A 27,965-nucleotide genomic window follows, 5' to 3' on the forward strand; every position below is an offset into this window, starting at 1 on the left:
GTGTGTGGGTTATCCACCATGAAGACAAATGTCTTACAACACTGGGTCTAAGAGCTGTAACCAAGACTAGAGAGGCCAAAATTCTGAACAATTGTGGCCTATAGATGTCATCTCAACAAGGCTGGGATACACCTAATTCTACTGAACAGATGAGCATTGCAACCTCAAATCAATCTTTTCTGAAAGGATACTTCATTACTACACATTGCATATGCTTGTTTTTCTGTCAGTGCTTTTTACTTGTGTCTTCATTAGAGCCTTATTTTTTATCACAAATGCAAATCACAATTACATTCTCCACACAATGCTTTACTGGAATCTTTGTTCTTTTTAGTTTGGCTGTAGAATTCAGTGGTCAACAAAGCATTGCAAAAAACATTGCATCTATTGATGCCCCTCTTTTGCCCTAACTGTATCAACACCAGTGCTTCTTGCCCAGATAGCCAACGTGATCTTATGAGTACTTGTATGTATTTTACGTAAAGTGTGGATCTAATGTGCCACACATACAAAGACTAGATACAGGTGACGTGAGGGAACATGGGTGATTATTTCCAAATTCTCACCTCCCTTTTCACTCTGTGATAATACATTCTTTGAATATCATACAAACTATAAAAGATCTTTCAAATGATCACTTTTGTAAGGTTAACCCAATTGGCCCAAGAAAGGTATACAATGGTGGCTGAACGTTTCCTGTGCATTTAGTCTTTTCGGTGTGCAAAATAATTTAACCGAAAATAAATTCTAATCTGACTCCATTTTATTATGACCTCGAATTTAGACTGAAATGCAAATTGGTTGTTTGTCGATTAATGTCCACTTACTATTATTCTGACACTTGATTATTCTAGTTAACCTTTATTTTATATTTATTTGTTCATTAGGAATCTATGTCTCTCAGAGTGTCTCTCGTTGGCCGTTTTATGCTATGGGATTATTTTTGGATTATAATTTTGTTTATAGATGTGATTAATAGATTATAAATGTATTGTATATGTTTTGTATATGTTTTTTACTTGTATCTTACAAATGCCATTCATTTTGAGTCTGTGGAATTTGGGATTAAATGATTGTGCAGCAATTTGTAGAAATACAGACATGTTTGCAAATAAAAATGTTCTGTTCTGCGTTAATATATCATGAATTGCTCATGCATTTGTTTTTTGTTGAAATTGTTATGTTTTTGGTTATTATATTGTTATTTTCTGATTTAAAAATAGGGTCTGTCGTTTATTTTTTTTGGTGTTTAGTGTTTTTTTTTTTTTTAATTGTAGGTGGGTTTTTGTTTAATTTGATTAAAATATTCATATTAAGTACCCAGACCAAGACAAGGACCTCCAAATGGAAACAGGAACTAACAATTGCAATTTGCATTGGTCAAGTCCTAGACATAGAGTCTTTGCCCACCCATGAAATGGATGTTTCAATAATGTGAGTTTGGCTACTGTATGTGTGGTGACATTGGAGTAAGTATACATGTAGTTGCAAATTAATAGGTTTTTTTTTGATCCTGGAACAACATTCCAATCAACCAATCAGAATTGAGGGATACATTTTCAGGAAATATCAGTTTACACTGATTTTAGGAAAAAAACTATGGGTAGGGTTAGGTTTTGAGGTAGGGATTGGGTTATATTTTTGGACAGTAATGTTGATCCAGGATCAACAAAATATGTTGATCCAGGAACATGTCTTACTTGGCAAAATCACTGCGACCTGTATGTGTGCATTAAATCTTTAGCATGAATTATTAATGAGACCAATCTAGCTCCATACAAGTAAGACTGTGACATTTTTTAAAAACAAACAAGAAGCAAAATCATTTAGCTTACAGCCATTGATAAGCCAGTCATCTACTACTGGCTAAACAGCAGCTGTGCTGCTGTCTAATGAGGACTCTTATTTTGAAATAACTATTTAATTAGGCACACTGCCATCTAGTGGTTGATTGTTCTACACTCCTACACGTGCTCTATGCTCTTCTGAAGCTGGTCTTTTAACTGTCCAAACAACAAGGCTAAAATCTATGGGTGATCGGGTTTTCTCTTCTTTGGCTCCTAAGTTGTGGAATTCCCTTCCCTCTGAGATTAGGAATGCAGAATCCCTTGGTGTTTTTAAATCGTCCCTTAACACATACTATTTTAGGATAGCTTTTATGTGATTCATGTGATTACTTTGTTATTATATTGGCTTTCTATTTTATTTTATTTTATTTTATTTTATTTTATTTTATTTTATTTCATTATTTCATTTAATTTAATTTAATTTAATTTTATTTTATTTTATTTTATTTTATTTTATTTTTATTAGTTTTTTACTGCCTAAAATAAAGTTTATTATTATTATTATTATTATTATTATTATTATTATTATTATCATCATCATCATTATTATTATCATCCGTTTTATTAATTTCATGTGTAGCGCATTAAATGTTTTCTTTTACACATTTCCTGAGACACCATTTGTCTATAAACTTAACTTTGACTATAACTATAATTTTCACATTAAGGGCACTTGTATGCACCAAAGCCTGGAAATTAGTCTTAAAGAGTTATTTTAGGAAGAAAATGCCTAATTGAACTGTCTGCGAATTATATCTTCTATCTGTATTTGCTATTTTACAAGACAAGAGGACAATGGAAAAGCCTAAACGTCCTTTAAATTAAAATCAAGGCATCAATGCCTTGAGGCATTTATTGATATCTTATTTCATACAGTATGTTAGCATTCTAGCTTTGCAGATCAATTCACTTTGAGGATGGTATAGAAGCTCTGTCTTCATGCTAGAGAGGTTCTTTCTCCCATCTAATGCAAACTTGACATATCCTGATCTTTAATCAAAAGGAGCAATTTGCAAATACTTTTAATAATATTAATCCATAATTCTGACTTGTGAAGCAACCTGGAGTCATAAATTAAATGTGTTTGTTTTCCTAGGCCAGAGTAAAACTGAAGCAATCTGTATTTTATAAAACACTGAAAATTAAGCTGACTTGACTTATCCTACCCAGCCTGATGATCCACAATCTGTGCCTGTCTTTCTACACTTTTTGGCAACAAGCTAGTTTATTCAAGAGTGCTTCATACAGTGGTGGTTAAACAGCGAGCTTTCAATCTGTGGGAAATGCACCCCAGGTCATCCAGGAATGTTGAGGTAGAAAAAAATAATCGACCAACTGCACAAATAATACTCTCAACAACTGTCTAATCATCAGTTTCATGCTCCAAAGACCTTGATTAGCTGCTTCATGTGTCTTCATGGTTGTAACTAAAATCTGCAGGGCAGAGGCCCTCCAGGTTGCATCTGAGGAACGCTGATATCATATCAGGTCTGTTGAACATCTGGTGTTGCCTGCTGTGGCGTACAACCTCACACATACTGTCTGGCAGAGGTCAAATGCACTTCCAACCTCCAGTCAAACCCTATTGAAACAGTGGGCCATTTGAGAGATGATGAGAGTGTTTGGGAAATCTGTTTATAAGCATACACTATTTTAGCCAATCTATATGTCTTAATAAATGCTAAATTGTTACCATCAAAACCATTGCTGAAACTAACTAAGTAGAGTTTGACTCCTAACCCTACGGTTGTGGGTTCGAGTCTCAGGCCGGCAATACCGAACAAGGCACCGAACCCCCAACTGCTCCCCGGGCACCGCAGCATAAATGGCTGCCCACTGCTCCGGGTGTGTGTTCATGGTGTGTGTGTGTTCACTGCTGTGTGTGTGCAATTTGGATAAGTTAAATGCAGAGCATGAATTCTGAGTATGGGTCACCATACTTGGTTGTATGTCACATCACACTAGTCAAGTCACCTTTATTTAAATAGTGCTTTTAACAATACAGATTGTGTCAAAGCAGCTTTACAGTATTAAATAGGAAAACAGTGTGTCAATAATGCAAAAGGACAAAAGTAAACACTCAATTTTCAGTTAAAGGCAGTTCATCATTGAATTCAGTGTTTAAATAGTAACTGTTCAAATAAGTCAATGATATCTCAGGATATTAAGTGTCCTCAACTAAGCAAGCCAGAGGCGATAGCGGCAAGGAACCAAAACTCCATCAGTGACAGAATGGAGAAAAAACCTTGGGAGAAACCAGTCTCAGTCGGGGGGCCAGTTCTCCATGGTGGCCAGACGAAACCAGCAGTTCAGTTCCAGGCTGCAGCAAAGTCAGATTGTGCAGAGGACTCATCTGGTTCCTGTGGTCTTGTCCCGGTGGCCGTCTAGGAGACAAGGTCTTTACAGGGGATCTGTCTCTGGGGCTCATCTAGTTGTCCTGGTCTCCGCTGACATTCAGGGCTGTAGAGGTCATCTCTAGATACTAAGTGATATACTATTTACACTAAGTGCAAATAGCTATAGGTTCTGTTTACACTATGTTAAAATAGCAGTATTGTCTGCTATTTATACTACTTATTGCAAATAGTGGCAGTTATCTGCACCTCGTACATTATAAAACCATATGCTAACTGACTGAGTGTAAATGATAAGTTTTTGTTTTTTTTAATTATCAAATGGATGCTGACATATTGGGACAATAAAGTCCTCCCTACACCTAACCCTAACCCTACCCAATACATTTCCAACTTTCCAATTATTTTTCTTAATTTTTATTGAAGATTAATGCCTTTCCGATGTGACATGAGATGTGAAAAGGGACAAGAACGAGTTCGGAAAAAGGCAGTTTGAACTCGGGTCGATCGTGTCAAACAGTCTGTGCTATGTGATTTACCACAAAGGAGTTATTGTTGGAGCTGGAGCAGTTTTTTGACAAGCTGTCTTTTGTAATGTTGTCTAGCTCAATCACACGTTGGTGGATTAGTGTAAATAGCCTCTGCCAACAAGGTGGGCTATTTGCACTCAGTGTAAACTGACACTCTGAAAAAGGCAATATAAATTAATATAACATAATATAATATAAGTTATATAACATATTATAAAAGATGGTTATTAACCATTAGCTTACTGGCCTCATTTACATATCACTTGCAATTAGTTAAAATCATTTGCTTTATGAATACATCTTAAAAAATAAATGTAATTAGTTCTTGAAAAAATGAATTAAACTCAAACTTTCACATCTCCACCAGTACAGAAAAAGCTAAAAGAATTATTCATAACTCAAACAAAGCAACTATTCAGATGGCATTTAATTTTATACATGGAATGTGAAACATCCTTTCCTTCCCCTGGTCATTTTAATCATGACCCTACCACTGCCTCCCTTGAGTTTTATGAGGCAGAAAAAATTTGGGGCAGCAATTTATCATGCGCTGCAACAAACTACATTAATTGCCTCATTCTTATGTTACCGATTTTGCCATTTATTACAAATTTTTGCTGCTTTGATTATTGTGTCTGGTTATTTTGCATTATTCTGGGAGGGCAGGTGTGGGAGGACATAAAAAACCACAGCCCCCTGACTTCCACCAACATCTGTCCATATAAATAAGTCTACTGTTTTTTTTTTCTTCTTCTTTTTTTTCTGTTGTTACCCAAAAGAGCCATTTTTGATTGCACATTTACATTGCATTTGAGTGGTGCTGGAAAAGACTGCAGAAAAGCTGGAGTCATGACCTTTTCCCCTAGCAGAGTGTGGCTACAGTAACGAACTTATATAACTGCATAATGCTGCAATGTAGTTAAACTGCTGTCAACTCTGTAGACAAAGAGATGAAACTACACACCCAACACCCTGCTGTTAGACTGCATGAATCTTTGATGGCCAGTTAGCTCTGCATAAAGACAGCTGCAATCCTTTTCATTTGGCACAATTTCTGGCAGGTCTGCTGGCAGCATGCGTTCTCTACTGCTAATGTACTCACTTTACTACCATACTCTTTAAGCGTGTAAAAGTGAAGTGTGTAACGTGCATCACCATGTTCCTCAAAAAAATGCTCTGTGACCAATAAAAGATTATGATTCTTATACATTTTGTTCATCATGATCTTCACAAATTAACACAGTTTTGAAGCCAATTCAATTGTCAGGAGTACTTTTACAACAAGTTCGGTCTTTATTTGAAAACAAACAAACAAACAAATTAATAAAATAATTCCTATGGAAGTTAAAGAAACTGTTTTGCTAGCCACGTTTACCAACCAGCAGAGGTTGCATAAGGTTGAGGTTAAACCAGGTTTCATTCTGTGCACACATAATCTGCATCAGCTTACTGCTTGTTTCACACAGCAGAGGTGAGAAAAATAAATTTTTCATCTAACCTAGTCTGATTAATAATACAAAAATTTAACAAAGACAATGCAAGCTCTACATGATTTTATTGCACAATTTCTTGGAGCTGAGTTTTTTCTCACAGTATAAACACACTAATGTGCTAATGGTCCCTGCTTTTCATGTGAGTGGGTCCCTTTATGCAGCCAATATTTACAAAGGCACCCATTGTCAGTCTGACCGCAAAACTCAAACTCTTTGTAAGAATGAAGCCATATTACAGTTTTTTTTTCACAACGTCACACACATCTTGCAAAAGCAAACCTTCTTTGAAAACTGTTGTAACTTTTCTAAAAATGGTATTTACACATAAACATAAAATAATTAGCAACATACACGCCAAACTACACACAGATGTGAAAAATGTAAAAAAAATCTTGTGTGTCTTTTGCTTGGAGTTTGAACAGGAGTTTGTCACAGCACTCGCACATACTGTACATGCACATATACACTATATATACAGTATGTATAACTTATGAAGTTTACACAGTTACTCAACTGAACTGAATCGATACTCTGCTGACTTGGAGCTGTAGCACATTGTAGAATTATATAAAAGTCTTCAGGACTATGAAACAGGGACCATGGCAATTATTAAGTGACCTGATTTCAGTTCTAGTCACTCTGGATATTCTCAACCATCTTCATAACTTCACAACTTCCAGCTAGTAGGATACTTTTATAAAAAGCATGTTTCATGTCATTGTGGTTATGACATATTTACATATTTTTTATATTTTACATTTTATATAGAAATGTTTATGTTGGTGAAAGTAGTTCCGTAGTGTTCATCTTCTCTCCATGTTGTTACGCCCCTTGAAACAAAATTTGTTGTTTTCTTAACAAAATATGTGTGGTATCCCCTTTCTTTGCCATTGCGCACATTAATTCAACTGTTAACACACTGTGACATACTTGGAGCTGCACCAAATCAAACATATCAAAGTAAAGACATACCAAACAAATGTCCTGCCAAGAGATCTGCTTGAACTGTAGAGGTACGGTTTTTCACATCTTGTAGCATTCAGGCAAAATAAAAAGGATCTGCTGACAAATATGCAGATGCAAAGGTGTGAAAAACCATTCAATTAAAATCTGCCAGAATGAGTTGAGTTTCAGAGTAAATTTCACGTTTATTAGTCAGTTAATACTGTAGTTAGCTAATTTTATGTTCCAAAATAGTTTGCTTAAAAACAACAACAAAACAAAGAATTTGTGCTTCTGAGAGGACATCAGAGTGCACCATTTTGGTGATAAGTGCCAAGTTCGATTTTTGTTGCGATATCAGGTGACGATTGAGTTTATAAACCTTAATCAGGTCCAAGGTTCAAAGGCCTCGTAACCAGCTGCTCCGAGAAAAGGTTTTGTTTAATCTCTTCTTTTGGTCTCCTATGTGAACATGAAAGCTGTCATAATGTGTTCTGTGGCAGTCAATCACTTTAATAAAAACATACTTTTATACTGTATATTTACAGATGGACAGGCTGTTCCTTAAAATTCTTTGTCATGAAGAAATATTATTTGTATCTAGGCCATACTTGCTATATATGTAAGAACTAAATTTGAAACCGTTCAGGAAGAGTTAATTTTTGTCTTTAGTATGTTTACTTAAATTGTGAATAAAAACAAGACAAATAAAATATACAATAAGCATTAAAAATGTCATGCATTAAAAAAAATTAAAAATCTTATGACATACTGTGAGAATTATGGCACAGTCAAAATAAAACAGACAAATAGACAATAGAGATGAATGTCTTACAAATTTGAGCACAATGACAATTTGAGCTGACATGAACACAACTGTTTTGAATACATTCCAAAGAGCATCCAGTGCATCAGTAGTAGCAAGACAATCTTTGCTTACGTTATTTCAATATTTGAATTCATTTGTACATTACATATATTACTGCACAGAATTCATAGAGTGCTATTTCATTCTGAATAGCCACTGGGCTAAAGTGTAAAGCAGCTGCTGTACTGTACTGTATGTAAGGGATAATGTACAGTCAGATGGCCGTTATTACAGAATAAACCCAGGTCATGTATCATGAGGATTATATCGTAAGGATTTTATTCTGAAATAAGGACCAGCTGAATGTACTGTACATTATCCAGACAGCAAATAATTTACACTTAAATTCAGTTCAGGTTTCACAATCTTTCTCATGTTGATAGTTCATGGATCAATACTGTAGCTCATCATCAGTCAGCTTTAATGGGCTTTGAACCTTCATATCTGTAACAACTTGACCACACCACCCTATTTCACACCCCCGTCCAGATATGACATTAAACACATTTCATTATAATCCTCTCATTATTCTTATATTAAAGAGCAATTTGTTATTTTAAATCAGCATAAACTAGAGTACATGGAACACTACCATGATGTAAAAAATACCCATTATAAAACGGATAGTACGTAGCACATCTTGATTATGATTGGTTGAGCCAAGTTCGAAGTTGTTGTAAATTACTAACAACGCCCCTTAGCTGTTATAAATTCACTGTAAACCACGGCTTCTTGGGGCGAATTGCTTTATTAAATCATACTATATATATATATATATATATATATATTAGGGCTGTCAAATGATTAATCACGATTAATCACATCCAAAAATAAAAGTTTTGTTTACATAATATATGTATGTGTACAGGGTATATTTATTATGTATTGTATATAAAATACACAAACATAAATTATATATTTAGAAAATATTTACATGTATATACATTTATATAGTTATATTCTTATATTTTATATTATATATAATTATATATTAATATATAAACATAACATATTCTTCTTAAATATATACATGCATGTGTGTGTATTTATATATACATAATAAATATACACAGTATGCACACATATATTATGTAAACAAAACTTTTATTTTGGATGTGATTAATCATGATTAATCATTTTACAGCCCTAATTATATATATAATATATATATATATATATATATATATATACTTATATATATATAATATATATATATATATATATATATATTTTTTTTTTTTTCCATTCACATTAGTATAATGAGAACTGAGGGCACTGTGGCAATAAAATAAAAGTCACAGTGCAAAAAAAAAATATAAAAAAAAAGTAATAAAATATATAAATGCTTATCTCTTTATTTTGCGTGAAATATGACTATAAATGTTTCGTTTTCGTGAAATTCACCCTATTATATATCTGAAGCAATGGTATTTATTCATTTGAGGTGTGCATTATAGTTTCTGAGCCGCTGTAAAGGGTTAAAACATATTTGGCCAGACGTCAAATGCTCTCTGATTCCCCACAGCGATCAGATGAGAGAGCTGCACGTTTCTCTCGGAGTCTCCGGGTCCATGTTGGTTGATCTGCTCTGCTGGGTCATTTCAGGCCACGTCTGTCCGATCACAGGAGCAAACGCTGGTATTACAGAGATATCTAATAAAGGACATACACACAGACTGTGCTGCTGCTTCGAGGTGAGTCCTTATTTCCTGGGTTTGACGTCTGTGTGAAGTAAAACGGCAGTGCTTTGCTGTTAAATGTATCCGTGTTAAACGCCGAGAGCCAAGTGCAACTCGGTATCGCTCCGATAGATATAAAACTGCCATGAAACGTCATAGCGCTTATTTAATGTTTCACGTGTGGGTTTCTGTACTTTTAGAGTCTTTCGGCAAAACCATTAAGAGTCGTGAAGGCATTTGAAAACATCACCTTAGCCTGCTTTACCCCGAGGCTAAAAGATTCCTTGTTGACATCAATATTAATGTTTTCTGTAATGTCATTAAAACAATATCCTTCATGTAGTGCTCAGTGCACTGTTGTTTTTGTTGCTGCTGTTGCTGCTAAAGTTATGGTTGCACGCATACGATCATGCATGCGTGTATCCCTTTGCAAACTTTAGTCGGACGTTATAACAAACTTTTATGACATCCGACCGTTTTTTGCTCTTAAATGTGTTAGAGTTGGCCAGTGTTATTTGACTGGCTCAGGGGCAGAGCCCAACGGTTTGACCCACTTACAGAAACGGCATCCTTTCAACATATTTTTGAAGAAATGTCAGCATTATTTACCAGGACATGATTATATTAGCCCAAAACTGCCAAAAATACAAAAGTTGCCTTCTGGCTGCATGGTGTGATTACTAAAACAACATTGTTGCATTTGTTTGTGCATATACAGGGGAAGGCCAATTATGTTATATTTGTAATGATTTACTTTGTTTGCAATGGAATACTAATATACTGTGCTTATTATTTCTGTAGAATGCATTATGTGTACTGTTATTCATGGAATACCCAGATGACCTAGGCTACTGCATTTTGCCAAATATGCAGTATGCAACAACAGCAGGCTGCATGGAGTAAAACTGTATCTGTGAACTGTAAACTGTATGCATGTAACTGTAAACTGTATGTACTATATTGCAAATTTTATGGTGCCCATCAAACTGAAAGTGTTTGCTGAATTAAAAATGCAGCATATCTAGTTTGTGACTACAGTTTACACTACTACCGATTGAAATGCTTGTCATTGCATAGAGCACACTGTTTCAAAACACTATTAAATGCATAAAAAGTGTGTGTTATGCATAAAGCATACAGAAGGCATTATTCTAGTACTCCATTCTGAACGTAAGAAATAGCCAAATCTACTGCTGTGAGTGCAATCATTCAGTAAGGTGTGTGTCAGGACAGGCGATGCAGTGAACAGGTTATCATTTTTCTGTGTCTAACTGAATAAGTGATATGCAAGATTTATAATAAAGGTTTTTAACAGGCAAGCCAAAGAAAGGGGATGTTGAAATATGGAGACTATTAGTGTTCCTCTTGACTCTCCGTAGATGAGAATTTCTCTGCAGCTGGAGGGTTATTTCAGGTCAGCTGTGTGCCATGTGGATCGGTGAATCCATTTAAAAGCCTGGGCAAAACTGCAGTCGGCGAGATGAGAATGAAGTCTTTGTAATGAAGTGCATTTCATTTCAGTTTACCATTTAACTGCAACCTTTTGTAGATTTAATTGCATTGAAAAGGGGGGTGCAAGGATCTCCTAAGGTTTAGGAAGAAGATTGTTGTGCATCAGCGGCCTGTCCTGACTTCAGGAATATAAACCCCCCTTAAAAGCTTTGTAGGGTGTCCCTGCTTTCCCGGTCCCAGAGCGCCTGTCAGTCTATGAAGGGCCCGAGGGGGTTCAGTTTCAATAGGTACATTTCATAGATTCTAACTTTTATAAAAATTCTTTAATGAAATTAGCAGCGATAATAAAATAGTGGAAATCAGACCAGTGTTCACAATATGAGGGCACAATTAATATTTAATATTGTGAAGTATACAGGGCTGGGGAGATTACCTACAAATTGTAGTCATAATTTAATAACATAATTTAGGTTACTCTTTTTAGGTGACTCCTTTTTAGATTACTTTTAGATGACATTTTTACAGAGAAAGAAAATATATTTAATTCCTTGATATCAACATCATGAAATGCATAAAAGATTAGATTAGACATCAGGGATTCCCAAACTGGGCTTAATGTAAGAACTGCAGTGGGATTGACTGAGTTGATAAAAAGTTAATAATTAATAAAATCGCAAAAATGTGAAATAAAAATTAATTTTTTTAAATAAATAAATAAAAAAACTAAACAAAACACTTGAATGCTAAAAATATAAATATTTGATTTGTTTTTACCTGCATTTGAATGTGACCATTAACTGACATCAGAGAACTCTGAATATGCAAATGTATTGTTCAGTTATTAAAATATTAGTCTCACGTAGCCAGACCTTTAGACTGACGACTGAAGGTCTGGAATCAATGGCAGCTTTCACTGGCAAAGGGCCAACATGTCAAACAGCCAATCACAGTTTGTTTTGTTCGTCACATTTCGGCGCGTGGAAATGTCGCCACAATAACAGACCGGTGTGTAAAACTCTCTGACGTATTTTAAAGATTCTATGCCGCAAACTTTAAATATTTCACACACTTTTGAGAATCCAGTGTTTAGTTGATCCTGGTAAGCGCTCGTCGTCACAGTTGTAAACACTACGGCTTCCTTCTTTCATGAGGGGGTTTGGCGTCACAGTATCTTTGTTTCCAGGCGGAACGTTAAAGAACGCGACACACACGTCTCCCGGAAATCCTGTAGAATTCAACCAATCTGATGACGACTTCGACACTCCTGAAGTGTTTCCACTTTTGTGTCCCATATGCATCAGACGTTTAGCCAACGGTCACGTCTGAGGCTGAGACTGTTAAAATATTAACTTCCTCAGGGGGATTTTACATGAAAATTACATGAATAAATATAAAAACAGCAGTGAGATTACACATCATCACGTCCCTGACAGTACATTTTGTGATTAGAGTTGATATAATCATCTTTATAATCTTCTGCAAGACTGTCAATAGGTTTTTCCAACTGTGTAAACATCTGTCTGATATTAAAAGAGGCTCAGTCTTTGAGTGTAGTGGTTTCTTAGTTGATTATAGGGGTGGGCGATATGGAAAAAATATCATATCACGATTTTTTTTTCTTTTTCAAGATATCACGATTCACAATTTTATCACTATTCTTTGTGATGTTGGTTTTACTATTTTGCAAGTTGTCTGAGCATTACAGCCAAATGCATTTCCCTATTATAAAGACAAAGCCTTTCAAGGTAACAAAAAAAAAAAAAAAACATTGGCAGAAGGGCGAAGATAAAATCTTTGTTCTTATTTTTTAACAAAGATAAAAGAATGTCAAAGATGCACATTACAACTACACATAATATACAAATAAAACAAACAGTGCTTTATTTTTCAGGTACAATAGGTGTATTTTCAGCCTGCATTGTGGAATTTGGATGAAGTGTATTTAGAAGTATTATGGTATTTGAACTGATTCCTAAAGCAACTGTATTAAATTTCTTCAGTCAAGAGCAGTGAGTTATTTTTCTCTTTGCGTTTTGTTGTTTTATTAACGTTTAAGAAAAAGTTCACCCAAAAAGAAAAAATTTGTCAGCTGTCTGTCAATTCTGTCATAGTGTTTTATTTTTATACCACCATTTACTCACTCAAAAGTTGTTTTAATCCTGAATGAGTTTCGTTCTTCTGCTGAACATATACGCTATTCTGAGGAACGTGGAAAACCAAACAGCTGCTGGTCCACAGTGACTTCTATAGTATTTTTTGCTACTATCAAATTCAACGTGCACCAGCAACTGTTTGGTTACCCACATTCTTCGAAATATCTTCTTTTGTGTTCGGCACAAGAAAGAAATTAATACAGATTTGGGACAACGTGACAGTGAGTCAATAATGACAGAAATAAAATTTTAGGGTGAACTATCCCTAATGACAGTCGACTGCATGTTTTGCAATAGGCCTACCGTCCCTTTAAGACCTGCACACATTTAGTATACAGGCACGCATACGTTTTTCTCTCAACTGTTTACTTATATTTTAGACATAAAAGTCTACATGCAAACCTTGTGTGTTTTGACAGTATTAGCACAAAAGATAACTTAGTTCAGTAAGCAGGCGCTGTTTGACAGGCTTTGGCGCACGCGCTTCGGCTGTACGCGGAGCTCAGAAAAAGCACAGGTCAGAGCAGCGCGCGAATGAAACATTTAAAAGCACATGCAAATAATGAGAGAGTAACTCCTGTGAGAGTAACTCCTCCACTGAGTCAACACTGATGTGAATGCATGTGGCGTTGTTAGGGCTGTGCAAAAAATCGAATACGATTTTCTTGCGCGTCTCTTCAGTAAAGACGCTCCTGTGATTAGTAGTATATCTCCAGCACGTGCGTTCAGATCAGGGTTGCCAGGTTTTCACAACAAATTCTGCCCAGTTGCTTCTCAAAACCAATCCAAAACTAGCCCAATCGCGTTTCCAGGAGGTTCCCTGATGAAAATTGCATCCCGGGGTTAAAATATAAGTTTTTTTGGCAGGGTTGCCCTGGTAAAATTCACATTTTAGGGGCTAAATATTACGTTATTGGTACTGGGGTCGCTTCAACCCGCGGACATGAAAAACAACTGCAGACTTGGCAACACTGGTTGGCATTTACTACACAGAGCCGTAATTCACTGACAATCTACACAAAATTGATTTTAAAATCGCAGGCGATTCTTTCTCGATTTTGAAAGCGATTTTGTGTAGCTTGTCGGTGGACTACGGCTCTGTGTAGTAAATGCCGCTCCACCTGAACCAGTGTTGCCAAGTCTGCGGTTGGTTTTTCATGTCCGCGGGTTGAAGCGACCCCAATACCAATAACGTGATATTTAGCCCCTAAAATGTGAATATTACCAGGGCAACCCTGCCAAAAAACGTATATTTTAACCCCGGGATGCAATTTTTATCGGGAAACCTCCTGGAAACGCGATTGGGCTAGTTTTGGGCTAGTTTTGGACTAGTTTTGAGAAGCAACTGGGCAGGATTTGTTGTGAAAACCTGGCAACCCTGATCTTAACGCACGTGCTGGGGATATACTACTAATCACAGGAGCGTCTTTACTGAAGAGATGCACATGCAAATCGTATTCGATTTTTTGCACAGCCCTAGGCGTTGTACAGTATATGACGGAGGCGCCAGAACTGCGGGTGATAGATGCAGCTGTTAATGAATGTGGTGGTGTATTGTTTAAAAGCAGATCGTGGAGACATTTGTATCGTCCACGATCAAAAATCGTCATATCGCACACCCCTAGTTGATTATATGGTATGGTTTTTCATAAATAGGTTTATAAGAAAAATATGTCAGTTGACAATATGAGGAGATATCTCTAAACAAACAGCACCTATGAATCATTTTGTGTTCTGTTCTCTCCTATTCGTATGAAAACAAAGTATGGTGACTATGTAAGCAGAATATACATTTAATTGTCAAGTTCAAGTGTGGTGACCCGTGAATGTGTTTAGTGATACTGCTTTGGACCAATAGAAGATTTAAACATCATAACTTCTTGGCTAAAAATGCAACATGGAAGAAACTCTGTTTTTGGGCGGTTTAGTGGCATCCTGAAACATGCAGATAGACTTAAATGTCAAAACACAAATTACAGATTTGAACTTGCCGTTTGTCACTTGTGCTTAGTGGACCATCGCAAACTGTAATCACTCACAAAAATAGCTTCTTGGGAACACACCCAACAAAACAACTTCTTGTAAGATATCTCCGTGGAAACCATTGGGACTTCTGCTGTCTTTTCTTCCATCAACCTTCTTGTGTCATTAAATGTCACAACAATGTCATGTCTCATCAAAGTAGCTTAGCCTTTTCCAAATCTCTCCTCGAGGTTGCCCACATAGTAATTACAGCATTTGTTGTCGCTATCAAATTCCAATAGTAGCATATCTGTGGTATGTGTGGAATAGCGTGCTCCCATACTACTCGTAGTGTTTTCACAGTGTGTATAGTGTGCAGATTTTCTGTATGAATGGAATACCCTGATGACCAAATAAACACACACAAGAGCACACACAACATGTCCAACTCTTGGAGGATGTAGTTACACATTTTAACATCTCCTCCTTGGACCTACACAAGATTGGATATGAATGCAACCAACGTGTAGTGTACAATAGTGTACAATTTAATTATTAAAATATTTTAATTTTTAAAATGGTTTTCCAACTGTGTGGACTGCAGTCTATACTATTTATTAAAAGTACAGTTATGTGCAAGTACACATTATTCTTACCTTCATTCTATTGGTAATGCAGTAAGATTTGTCCACAATTAATTTGCATTAAAACCATCTCCAAAAAAGGGCTTCCTGCACAACTTCACCATTTTATTCACTCTTCCTCTCATCTGAGAAGAAAACTTGGTAACACTTTAGTATAGGGACCAGTTCTCACTAACTAGTTGCTTGTTAGCATGCCTGTTATTAACTTATTGGCTGTTTATTAGTACTTAAAGCACATATTGTGCATGACCATACATCCCTAATCCTATGCAATACCTAAACTTAATATTTACCTTACTAAATATGACTAAGCAGCAAATTAGGAGTTTATTGAGGCAAAAGTCATATTTAATGGTTTGTGAATAGGGAGAATTGGACCTTAAAATAAAGTGTGACTGAAAACTCAGCAAGACTTTAATCTACTAAATCAAGTGTGTGATTCTTGAATCAAGTTAACACAATAAATACTTTCATTATATACATTAGGTAGGCCTAAACTGCATATAAAGGACTTCAATTATAGGTGTCAGAGCTCTCTTTGTTTGTCTAGTGAGGGACAATTGCTCTTGCATAAGAATTAATAAAGTAAAATACAAATATCTATTTATTTCCAGTGAAGTCGGGGTGATATTTCTCATGATGCTGTACACAGTGCCATCTTTTATAAACTGGAATTGAATGTAAAAAATAATAGTGTAATAGAATGTAAAAAAATAGATTTATGTGTCCTTATCTTAACCTCCCTTGTCCCTAAAATCATGTCTGGCCTTTTCTGTGGCTCGCCTTGTGTTCCAATGACTGTAAATCAATAATTCCTTAAATTCCTCTGGATTTCTGCATTTCTAATACAGTAGTCGTGTTCATGTGGCAGAGAGTGTTTTCTGTCCCATAAGGGAATGGATTTAACTGCAGAATCGTATTAGGAAACACAATTTGGTGGCCTTTCTTTCATGCCTAGTTTAATTTAGCTCTGTTAAAACAAACAAACAAACAAAAAATGTCTGTGAAAGGTTCTCTCGTAAGATTCACTTGTGGAAAGTGAAAGCATTGCAATTTCTTCAGGCTAAAGTCATCTTTGTCTGTATCATGCATTAGTTCACCTAAAAACAGGTAAGTCTGGTTTGTTTACATGCATTCTTGTGGAGGAGTAGCCTGTGTGTCTTCATAGCCAGACTGTGGGCTGAATACAAAATGGTTTTACACTGGTACAGTGAATGCTTTTTGAAAATGTTTTTGTACTGTGATATGTTTTGCATTATGGACACAATACTAGCAAAAGAGGGTGGGGGTGAAAATAGTGAAAATCTATGAAATGGCTCCATACAAATCCCTTAGCAAACACATGGTTGTTCGTTCCTGAATAAATTTGTGTTTTTGAATAAATGAGTTAAGTGAATAATTTAAATTTTGTGTAAACCATGATGCACCACATCTTTAAAATTTGAACATGCTGTTTTTTATGAGCATCCAGTTATGACCCCAGAAGCTGTAATGTTACATAATGTTAATGTACACAGACTTCAGCCTTGGCTGTATGATACATTTTGTAATGTAAACTGCATACTATAATGTACTTTCTAACATTTTTGTTTGTGTTGTGCATTTTTTTTTTTCATGAAGTTGAATTTGAGTATGAAAATACTGAAGGACACGTCTGGTCTGCAAAACGACTAGCTTGAGAAGTAAGCTGCCTACAGTATGTAGGCAATACACAACTATAGACAGTAAACATCTCGCTAGTTTTTGGATCTTAGCTCTTTCCTCTAAAATAATTTTAGGAAAATGCTGTGTTCCTCTGTAGATGTCATTTCCATGCCCTACTCCTCATTGTAAATTACGTTTACTGCATCCACACAGCTGACGTTATATATTATATTATATTATATTATATTATATTATATTATATTATATTATATTATATTATATTATATTATATTATATTATATTATATTATATTATATTTAGGGCTGTCAAATGATTAATCACGATTAATCACATCCAAAATAAAAGTTTTGTTTACATAATATGTGTATACTGTGTATATTTATTATGTATATATAAATACACACACATGCATGTATATATTTAAGAAGAATATGTTATGTTTATATATTAAATATATTTATATAATATAAAATATAAGAATATAAATATATAAATGTATATACATGTAAATATTTTCTAAATATATAATTTATGTGTGTGTATTTATATATACATAATAAATATACCCTGTACACATACATATATTATGTAAACAAAACTTTTATTTTGGATGTGATTAATCATGATTAATCATTTGACAGCCCTAATTATATTATATTATATTATATCATTAGGCCCTATATTTAGTGCTGTCAACCAATTAAGCGCATCCAAAATAAAAGATTTTGTTTACATAATAATGTGTGTACTGTGTATATTTATTATGTATATATAAATACACACGCATACTATATATTTAAAAAATAATTACATGTATTTACATTTTATTCATAATTTATATTATATATCAATATATTTAATATAGGCAATAATATAAGTGCAATATATTCTATTTACACTAAGTAAAAATATCATATTTTCTTAGTGATAGATGATATTTAGGATTTTTTAGTGATATGCTTTTTCTATACTAAGTGCAAATAGCTATAGATTCTATTTACACTTTTAAAATAGCAGGATTTTCTGCTATTTATACTACTTATTGCAAATATTAACAAACATTATAAAACGCTATGCAATAATAACATTGAGTGTAAATTATCATTTTAATTTAAATTATTAAATGGATACCCTCCCTACACCTACCATTTATTATCAACTTTTTGATTATTTCCAGAATTTTTATTGAAAATAAATGCCTTTCCGATGTGACATGGCATTTGAAAAGGGAGAACATTTTTTTTTTTTTTTTTTTCAAAAAGCGGATTTGAACTCGGGTTGATTGCGTCAAAAAGCACGCACTTTGCATCTGCACCACAGGAACTGATGTTTGACAATAGTCTTGAGTTTACTCTGTTTTAGAGAACACTGCAAACTGATTAATTTCAGTAGAGATGGTGCATCACAAGGATGTTTAGAAAAATGCAAAGATTTGTAAAAGTGATGCTTTCATGTAATCAATATTTGCTGCAGTGCACTGTGATGTAGACATCCATCTCACCAGTGGGGAATTCCAAAGAAATGGTTCCAGTTATGCTTTAGGATTTCCCACATTATTAAAACTGAGCCAACTACTTCCACATCATCAAACCAGAGCTTGCAAAATCCGGTCGTCAAACGCCTCCCCAGAGATCTTTCTGTTGTGGAAATGCCCAAAGTTATTATGGCAACCAATGTGGATACACTAGATATTCACCATTAGACTATCTCAACGAATAGATCAGATTTCATCTCTTGAACAGTGTAGATTTAGTGCAATATATCTGATTTGAAAACCAAATCAGATTTGGGTTTAGTGTGAACAAGGCCTAAGGCATTGAGCGCTCATGTTTCTAAGGTCGGAAGGTTTTTCCTTGTCGTTGTCATACAAGACAGAGGCAAAATGACATCAGTCTAACCGTCTCTTCAGCTGCTTATTTATTCATTCAGTGGCTTATCTCTCTTCTCTCTCTTTCTTGCGTCATCAGCCTGTCCTACAGTAATGTATCTGCACCTTTGACTGGCCTGCCTGCAAGTTCCATGTCTATCATTCTTCTATCTTTTTAATCAGCTGGGCCATTAATAATTATGCAACCCTGAAAAAAGCAGCTTTACCTCGACCTCAAAATGCGGTTTTAGATAAGACCTCAGGGCTAAAGGTAAAAACCCACACAAATATCTCCTTGTTTCCTTCCATTTTTTCTCCAGATTAAATGGCATTTTATTGACTTCATAGTTTTCAGTTAAATGTATATATGATTCTTTGATTAAAAGTAATGTTAGCTTGCCAAGCTACAACAGTCTTTGACCTCACTGAAAACCAACACACGCTGAACAGTTAACATTTTAATAGTTAAATAATGCAATACTTGTCTGTCAAGCTTGGCTTATTGGGGGAAAAGTGCCTGTGATGACATTTCTCATTTCAAAATGATATTAAATTTTCTTCTTGTTTAATAACATATTTAAAGTGAAATGTTCAGTGGCTTTTGAAAAGCACATTTGGGTTTATCTGAAACACACAAACATGAATCTGGCAATGTTTTTTTATGATGGTTGTACATATTCCAGGAGATTGTAACTGAAATGTTAAAAGGCTAAAATGATTTATCACATGTGAAAATAACATACTACGCTGAACGCTACCCTAAACCAAAATGAAAAGCAAGAGATAGGAGAACATCTGCAGTGTCTGTGGATACAACTACAGTCAATGCCTCACTAAGAATTTCACATGTAAACAGTGGTTGAAATTGTTCACTAGGTAAACATTCAGAGAAAAAACAACAACAACAACAAAAAAAAAAACAATTTAGAATAGCTTCACTATGATTATTAGATATAATACATCAGTTTTGACATTAATTGAAATGGTAACACTTCAGTTTAGAGACAATTTTTACTATTAACTAGTGGCTTAATATAATGCATATTACTAGCTTATTGGCTGTTTATTAGTACTTATGAAGCACATATTAAGGCCTTATTCTGCAAGACCATATTTTCTGCATGACTGTAATCCGACCCCATACCTAAACGTAACTACAAACTAATAAGCAGTAATTAGGAGTTTGAGGCAAAGGTTTTTGTTAATAATGAGAATTGGACCTTAAAATAAACCTTTGAAACGTTGTGTTCACGTTTGCATGTACACTGCATTTGATTCTGCATTTACACTGCAGCATCATGGACAGGTCCAGTATTTGGATGCACATTTAATTTTTTTTCCTGCCTGTTTAATTGCACTTTAATTTTACAACCAGCTGTTTCATTACTCGCCGAAGTAACACTGCTCACACATTCAGCCATGTTATATTCACAGAGTGCAGCACAGATACTATGTTTGTGGCCATTTGAAAGCCAGTGGCAGAACTGTAGAATATATCTAGACAGTAGACACTTCTACTGATAAAATTCTGATAAAGAGATGATTCTCTGTCAAGGTTTATTGCGTTTTATACAGTACATCAGTCAAATCAATGATGCAAACTCCAAAAATAAGACCAATCCAAATTAAATAAAACAGCTGTGGCAAGACAATAGTGTCTTTATTCATCTCCAGTCAGTTAAGTGTTGATTCAGTTCAGTTCAATAACCATGAAAAGTTCATTAATTATAAGTTCAATTCAGTTATAAGCAGCTCTACTGAATACAGTAGTGTCATTATAATGCTCGAGTCTGTTCAAATATTAAACTTTTTAAGTGCTGATTCTGCCAAATTAGTCAGAAAGTGTAAGATGCTCAGAAGCATTCTCTGCTGCCAAGGCAGATTCCTTTCGTTCTAAATGGTTTTAAAAAAGCGGGGTAATAAAAAAATTATGTTCAATGTCATAATAAGTCCCAGTAGTGCTGTAAACAGCAGCTGAAGAGGCGAGCAGTCAGTGGAGTCACTTTCTAAAGCTTCACAGCCAAACATCTTCACTACTTCTCACTGATAGTGCCATTTCACGTATATTTTAAGATCCAATTTTCTGACAAAATAATGTGTGACATGCTACTGAATGTAAACCATATTCATTAGGCGTGTAATGCACACAAACATGACAGTTCAGTACGTACCTTGGTTTTGACGTCATGGTCAAGTAAAGGCACCTTTATTTATATAGTGTTTTAAAGAAAACAGATTGTGTCAAAGCAACTGAACATTAATTAGGAAAACAGTGTGTCAATAATGCAAAATGACAGTTAAAGGCAGTTCATCATTGAATTCAGTGCTGTCATCATACAGCTCAGTTCAGTTTAAATAGTATCTGTGCAATCATGTGCAATCAAGTCAACAATATCGCTGTAAATTAAGTATCCTCAACTAAGCAAGCCAGAGGCGACAGCGGCAAGGAACCAAAACTTCATCTGTGACAGAATGGAGAAAAAAACCTTGGGAGAATCCAGGCTCAGTCGGGGGGCCAGTTCTCCATGGCCAGACGAAACCAGCAGTTCAATTCCAGGCTGCAGCAAAGTCAGATTGTGCAGGGGACTCAACTGGTTCCTGTGGTCTTGTCTTGGTTCCTTGGGGTTGTCTGAGATAAGGTCTTTACAGGGGATCTGTATCTGGGGCTCATCTTTCTAGGTGCTGATCCACCATCTGGTCTGGATACGTACTGGATCCGGGTGACTGCAGTGACCATCTGACCTAGATACAGACTGGATCTGGTGGCTAAAGTGACCTCGGAATAAGAGAGAAACAGACTAATATTAGCGTAGATGCCATTCTTCTAACGATGTAGCAAGTACATCGGGTGTTATGGGAAGTGTTCCCCGGTTCCAGTTTACCTAATTAATGCAGCCTAAAAATCCTTTAATGGATTTAGATATTAGAAGCGTATTAGTGTGTTATGTGTAAACGAGGTTAAAGAGATGGGTCTTTAATCTAGATTTAAACTGCAAGAGTGTGTCTGCCTCGCGAACAATGTTAGGTAGGTTATTGCAGAGTTTAGGCACTAAATAGGAAAAGGATCTTCCGCCCTCAGTTGACTTTGATATTCTAGGTATTATCAAATTGCCAGAGTTTTGAGAACGCAGCGGACGTGGAGGACTATAATGTAACAAGAGCTCATTCAAATACTGAGGTGCTAAACCATTCAGGGCTTTATAAGTAATAAGCAAGATTTTAAAATCTATACGATGTTTGATAGGGAGCCAGTGCAGTGTTGACAGGACCGGGCTAATATGATCATACTTCCTGGTTCTAGTAAGAACTCTAGCTTTTGCATTTTGGACTAACTGGAGTTTGTTTATTAAGTATGCAGAACAACCACCCAATAAAGCATTACAATAATCTAACCTCGAGGTCATAAACGCATGGATTAACATTTCTGCATTTGACATTGAGAGCATAGGTCGTTATTAAGATACATTTTTGAGGTGCAAAAATGCAGTTTTACAAATGCTAGAAATGTGGCTATCTAAGGAAAGATTGCTATCAAATAGCACACCTAGGTTCCTAACTGATGACGAAGAATTGACAGAGCAGCCATCAAGTCTTAGACAGAATTCTAGGTTATTACATGCAGAGTTTTTAGGTCCTATAATTAACACCTCTGTTTTTTCAGAATTTAGCAGTAAGAAATTACTCGTCATCCAGTTTTTTATATCGACTATGCATTCCGTTAGTTTTTCAAATTGGTATATTTCACCAGGCCTCGAAGAAATATAGAGCTGAGTATAACAGCATAACAGTGAAAGCTAACACTGTGTTTCCTGATGATATCTCCCAAGGGTAACATGTAAAGCATGAAGAGTAACAGCCATAGTACTGAGCCTTGAGGTACTCCATACTGCATTTGTGATCCGTATGATACCTCTTCATTCACTGCTACGAATTGATGGTGGTCATATGATTTAAACCATGCTAATTCACTTACATTAATGCCAACAAAGTTTTCTAGTCTATGGAAAAGAATGTTGTGGTCAATATTGTCGAACGCAGTGCTAAGATCCAGTAGCACTAATAGAGAGATACAACCCCGATCAGATGATAAGAGCAGGTCATTTGTAACTCTAAGGAGAGCAGTCTCAGTTCTATGATACGGTCTAAATCCTGACTGGAAATCCTCAAAGATACCATTTTTCTCTAAGAAGGAATATAATTGTAAGGATACTACCTTTTCTAGTATCTTGGACAGAAAAGGGAGATTTGAGATCAGTCTGTAATTAACTAGTTCTTTGGGGTCTAGTTGTGTTTTTTTGATGAGAGGCTTAATAAGAGCCAGTTTGAAGGTTTTGGGGACATATCCTAATGACAGTGACGAATTAATAATAGTCAGAAGAGGATCTATGACTTCTGGAAGCCCCTCTTTTAGGAGCTTATATGGAATAGGGTCTAACATGCATGTTGTTGGTTTAGATGATTTAACAAGATTCTACAATTCTTTCTCTCCTATAGTAGAGAATGAGTGGAACTGTTCCTCAGGGGATCTATAGTGCACTGTCTGATGCAATACTGTAGGTGATGGCTGAGTGGTTACAATTTTTATCTCTAATCGTATCAATCTTAGAAGTAAAGTAGTTCATGAAGTCATTACTGCTGTGCTGTTAGGAAATGTCAACACTTGTTGATGCTTTAATTTTCGTTAATTTAGCCACTGTATTGAATAAATACCTGGGGTTATGTTTGTTTTCTTCTTAAAGAGATGAAAAGTAATCAGATCTAGCAGTTTTTAATGCTTTTCTGTAGGATAGGTTACTTTCCTGCCAAGCAATACAAAATACCTCTAGTTTTGTTTTCCTCCAGCTGCGCTCCATTTTCCGGGCTTCTCTCTTTAGGGTGCGAATGTGCTCATTATACCACGGTGTCAGACTGCTTTCCTTAATCTTCCTTAAGCGTAAAGGAGCAACTGTATTTAAAATGCTAGATAAGAGAGAGTCCATAGTTTTTGTTACATCAAGTTGTTCTGAGGTTTTGGATATGCTAAGGAATTGGGATACATCAGGAAGATTACTTATAAAGCAATCTTTTGTGGTAGAAGTGATGTTTCTACTATACTTGTAACAAGAAGTAGAATTTACAGTTTTAGCTATATGAAGTTTGCACAAAACTAAGTAATGATCTGAGACATCAATTCCATGAATTAAATCTATAGTATGGTTTCGACAATGAGTAGGTCCTGAGATGTGTTGTCTAACCCCAATATAGTTCAGAATGTCTATAAATGCTGATCCCAATGCATCTTTTTCATTATCAACATGGATATTAAAATCACCAACAAATAAAGGTTTATCTGCAGCCAGCACTAACTCGGATATAAAATCAGCAAACTCTCTAATAAAGTCTGTGTGGTGCCCTGGTGGCCTGTATACAGTAGCCAAGTACAAACATCACAGGGGATTTATCATTAACACTTGTTTCTCTGGACAATGTTATATGAAGCACCATTACTTCAAACGAGTTATACTTGAAGCCCGCCCTCTGAGAAATACTAAAACCATTGTTATAAATTGAAGCAACACCTCCCCCTTTACCTTTTGGACGTGGCTCATGTTTATAACAGTAATCTTGGAGGGTAGACTCATTTAAAATAATGTAATCATCAGGTTTTAGCCAGGGTTTTTGTCAAACAGAGCACATCTAGGTTATGATCATATCATATCATTTACAAAAAGGGCTTTCATAGAAAGGGACCTGATATTCAATAATCCAAGCTTTATCATTTGTTTATCCGTATTGCATATGTTTTTTATTTCTTGAACCTCAATTAAATTGTTACTCTTAATTTGGTTTGGTCGTTTTTTTGCATTTTCTAGTTCTCTATAGTGTGATATCTAGGTGAAAGAGTCTCTATGTGCTGAGAATTAACTGACTTCTGTGATGTGAGGTGGCTAGCAGACGGTCTGTTTAGCCAGTCTGTCTGCTTCCTGACCTGAGCCCCAGTTAGCCAAGTACAATCTTTAAGACTATGTGCCATATTTCTAGAGAGAAGAGCGGCACCACCCCAGGAGGGTTGAAGACCATTTCCTATCAACAGGTCGGGTCTGCCCCAAAAGCTCGTCCAATTGTCTATGAAACCTATGTTATTCTGCGGGCACCACTTAAACATCCAGCCATTGAGTGATGACAGTCTGCTATGTATCTCATCACCACAGTAAGCAGGGAGGGGACCAGAGTATATTACAGTGTCTGACATCATGCTTGCAAGTTCACACACCTCTTTAATGTTATTTGTAGTGATCTCCGTGGAACATCATTAGCGCCGACGTGAATAACAATCTTACTCTATTTGCGTTTAGCAATAGTCAGCACTTTTAAATTTGCCAAGATGTCATGATCAAGATGTCAAATTTGCCTGGGAGCTCTGGCTCCCAGTAAACATTGGACTATGGTGGCTGGTGTCTCTATTTTCACATTCCGTACAATAGAATCGCCAATAACTAGAGCACTTTCATCAGGTTTTTCAGTGGGTGCTTAACTGAGTGGGGAGAACCTGTTTAATGTTTTGATCGGAACAGAAGAGTGGTGTTTAGACCCACGACTATGCTGCCTCACAGACCCGTTAGCCAGTTTGCATGGTGAATGTTATTTGATGGGAACGGTGTATGTGTATGAGTGAGTTAGATGGATCCAAAGTTGTATCTAGAGCCCTCACATTCTTACTGTCCTCAATTAAAGTTTGGATGCGTGTCTCTAATTCTGAAATCTTCTCTGTCAGCCTAACTATTTCCCTGCATTTATCACATGTGAATCCCTCGTCACTGACAGAGATAGATAAACTATACATGTGGCAAGTAGTGCAAATAACAATAGCAGGCGAAGCCATTACTCACCGTGCTTGATGAAAGATTCTTACCAGAGTTGTTTGATGAACTTGTGAAAAAAACAGCGAGAGTGAAAAGAAACGGAGCGAGAGAGAAGAGAGGAGAAAAGAAAACAGCGATAGGCACAAATGGAAACACTACTGACAAGTTAACGAATGCTAACGTGCTGCAGGTGCGCTGCACTCGCGGATTTAGAATAAAAGCGAACAATCAAATTAATCAGATTAGATTGATAGATAATATCAGAAATATTGTGGGAATTAAGGTATATTTTATCACTTTAAACAAGAGTGAGTGATAGTAAGATAGAGATTCTACAGAATAACAAAGCTACACAGAGCAACGAGGCCAACAAGAAGCAGGAATAACACTGTCCAACAGCAACACCCGCAGATACCTCAACCTGTGTGTGAAGAGCCCAGGAGACAGTCGCTGGCAGCCAGAGAGTGAACGATCAGATGAGTTGGTTCGGTATGATACAGCAGGAGGAAAATACTAAACATAAATTCTTTAATTTTTTTTTACAATTTTAATTCTTTAAATAAATTCAATTATAATTAAAATTTTCTTTGGGATAAAAATCTACCTCAGCTTCTTCTCTAAACTATAGGGAGCCCTTTTACGTTACTATAAGGTTACAATTAACAACAAAGCCCACACTTAAATTCAATTACTATTTATTTTTAACTATAATAATCAACACTCAAATTAAAAAGTTGTATGCAAACATGTTTTTAAATTAACTTCTAAATTGTTCAATTTCTATGTATTGTTTAATTTACACAGTGGCTGTCATAATTTGTTTTACGTAAAATATTTATTTAAACATATATACTTAAGACATCACTAACAGGTAAAAGAAAATATATAAAAGTATATAGTCTAATATTTCGCAAAATGCTCTTCACTACTTAATTTCTCCAGCAAATAATGAGCTGTGTATACTGACGACTTGCCTGAGGTAAATGAAATGCTGTCAGGGTTTGTTTTATGTTTTGTTGGTGTTCATGTCTTTTGCTTTGTATTCATGCTCTTAGTTATTTTCCTGTTAGTACCCTTGTCTGTGTGTTATGTTCTGATTGGTTCATGTGTCATGTGACCGTCATTGTTTGATATAAATATCCCTCATGTTGCCTTTGTTCTTTGTCTAGCTTTGTCTAGAGTTGTGTTTCTGTTTCAAGCCAAGTCTGTTTCAAGACATGTCTGTTTCAAGTCAAGTCTTCGTTTGTTTGGATGTTTGTATTTTGGATTTCACCTTGTTTAAATAAACTGCACTTCGGCTCACTATGTTCACCTCCAGTGAAATCATTACAAATGCTATGTGAAATTTTGTTTACAAGCTGTTTTAGTGACATCTTTCCACAGTTGAAATTTCCTGAAAAAATGGAACGTGCTTGGTACACGTGCGTACCGAACCGAAAGACCCGTACTAAAAATTTTAGGTACAAATACGTGTACCATTACACCCCTAATATTCATACAACAAGGTTTTTACATGATGGTATAAAGTGATTAAACAAATACCAGGACAGTATCTAACAATATCTAACAGTCATTTGTGCAGTGGAAGCCTTGTTTCTGCTATTAGCTTTGTGATTATTCTATCGTGGCCAAGGAAGCAGTTGACCAGTTGCTTGAATGTGGTCCAA

The 27,965-nt window shown here is 35.6% G+C and overlaps 1 protein-coding gene across 3 annotated transcripts in view; it reads left to right on the forward strand.

Annotated features, from left to right (window-relative positions):
* Positions 1-9,551: 9,551 nt before the first annotated feature.
* The window catches only part of LOC109111853 (thyroid hormone receptor beta), a 132,188-nt gene continuing 113,774 nt past the window's right edge, over positions 9,552-27,965 (forward strand). For 2 of the 3 annotated variants that reach the window (XM_042745020.1, XM_042745019.1), the window contains exon 1: positions 9,553-9,728. The gene's annotated coding sequence lies outside the window, so the exon portion shown is untranslated. Of the gene's footprint in view, positions 9,729-27,965 lie in introns of all 3 variants that reach the window. The other variant, XM_042745018.1, reaches the window with a different exon arrangement.

The sequence above is a fragment of the Cyprinus carpio genome, chromosome B19, assembly GCF_018340385.1.
Source record: "Cyprinus carpio isolate SPL01 chromosome B19, ASM1834038v1, whole genome shotgun sequence".
NCBI lineage: Eukaryota > Metazoa > Chordata > Actinopteri > Cypriniformes > Cyprinidae > Cyprinus > Cyprinus carpio.